Here is a 2,032-nt window from a genome sequence, read left to right on the forward strand (position 1 = left end):
TATATATATATATATATATATATCGATAAATAATCGATAAATAAAGTACCAGTCGAGGACAGTGGATTTTCGAAATTGTTAAGGCGTTGGAGAAAATGCTTCGCAATATTTGTTTCGGTGCAGGGTGTTGTGTGTTCATCGCTTGTTCCTTTATTCGTGTTAACATCACCACGATGAGCTTCCACACAGTTTCCGTCTATCAAATCCACTCACAAGGCATTGGCTATCATACAAGACACTTGCTCAAGGCTGCACAGTGGACTTGAACTCAAATTCATGTAATTGCGAAGCGATCTTCTTAACTACAGTCATACTTATTTATTTATTATTTTATTTTATCTTATTCTATTTCATTTTATTTAATTGTACATTGGTGGAGGCGCAATGGCCCAGTGGTTAGGACAGCGGACTCGCGGTCATAGGATCACGGTTTCGATTCCCAGACCGGGCGTTGTGAGTGTTTATTGAGTGAAAACACCTAAAGCTCCGCGAGGCTCCGGCAGGGTATGGTGGTGAACCCTACTGTACTCTTTCACCACAACGTTCTCTCACTCTCTCTTCCTGTTTCTGTTGTTCCTGTAATTCAAAGGGTCAGCCTTGTCACACTGTGTCACGCTGAATATCCCCGAGAACTACGTTAAGGGTACAACGTGTCTGTGGAGTGCTCAGCCACTTGCACGTTAATTTCACGAGCAGGCTGTTCCGTTGATTGGATCAACTGGAACCCTCGACGTCGTAAGTGACAGAATGCCAACAGCAACAATCGTACACTGATTAGGTGGCTGAGGTAACAATTCTCTTCACATTTTCTTCGAAGCAGTTCCAGCAGTTCTATTATCTTATCTCTTCCATTTTCTCCGTTTTCAATTTTAATTCTTTTTGTCCTCCTTCCTTCCTGCAGAATTATCAGATATTGTTGTGTGTTGCTTTGTTATTAATCTGAATAAATTTGCTTTTTCTGCTCATTTTGTTTTAATGGTGTTTTTACAGTTTAAGGTCATCGCCATATTCGCTGTCGCCTTTGCCATTACCATCGTGGCCACCACCACCACCACCACCACAACCTTCGTTATAATCTTCGTTACAGTCATCATCATCAACAGCAACAAGAGCATCGATATCATCATCATCATCATCATCATCATCATCATCATCATCATCATCATCAGCGTCGTCGTTGTCGTTGTAGTCATTGCAGTTGTTGTTGTCCTTATCCTTCTCCCCTCCTCCTTCTCTTCCGCATCCTTCTCCCTTACTCCTTCTCCTCAACATCCTCCTCCCCTTTCTTCCTCTTCCTCCTCATCGTTGTCGACATCATCGTCGTGGTCACCCCTCTCCTCCTTATCATCCAAATCATCGTCGTCGTCACCAACGTCGTCGTCATCATCATCATCATCGTCGTCGTCATCATCATCATCATCGTCGTCGGCATCATCATCATCACCACAGTTTCTACCCAATTACGAGAGATATCGGTGATGGTGCCGCTGAATACCAAAAGCAGAATTGGCACGAAACGGACAGACAGAGAGAGAGACAAGAGACAGACAGACAGACAGACAGACAGACAGACAAACAGACAGGTAGGACAGGTAGGCAATTAGGTAGGAACGTGAAAACGCCTGGTGTCATATCTTTTGAGCTGTCTTACAAGTGTCAGCTCATTGAAAGGCAGCTCCTTGTTAAGGCCGAATAACTTCAGAAACAGGACCACAGTTTTCTTTTCATTCAAATCAGTTTCGCCTTGCCAAATAATGTTTACTCTAGCGACACGCTGGAAATTGTTGAACGTACGTCTGGATATATGGAAAGGTAAAAAGAAAAAAGAAAAAGAACTATTATAAACTTCTAAAGACTCATCGAATACCCCCCGCCTCTTCACCCGCTCTGTTTTACTTTCGAGAAAATTGCATTCTACAAATTAGTCTCTGAAAGGGACACATGATAAGTCTGCTTATTTTATTCCGGTTTATAATGCTGCTAGTGTTGTTCGTGTTGTTGTTAGTGGTGTTGTTTAAACCCAATTCGGCCC

Source organism: Octopus bimaculoides, chromosome 2 (genome assembly GCF_001194135.2).
Source record: "Octopus bimaculoides isolate UCB-OBI-ISO-001 chromosome 2, ASM119413v2, whole genome shotgun sequence".
In the NCBI taxonomy this organism is placed as follows: domain Eukaryota; kingdom Metazoa; phylum Mollusca; class Cephalopoda; order Octopoda; family Octopodidae; genus Octopus; species Octopus bimaculoides.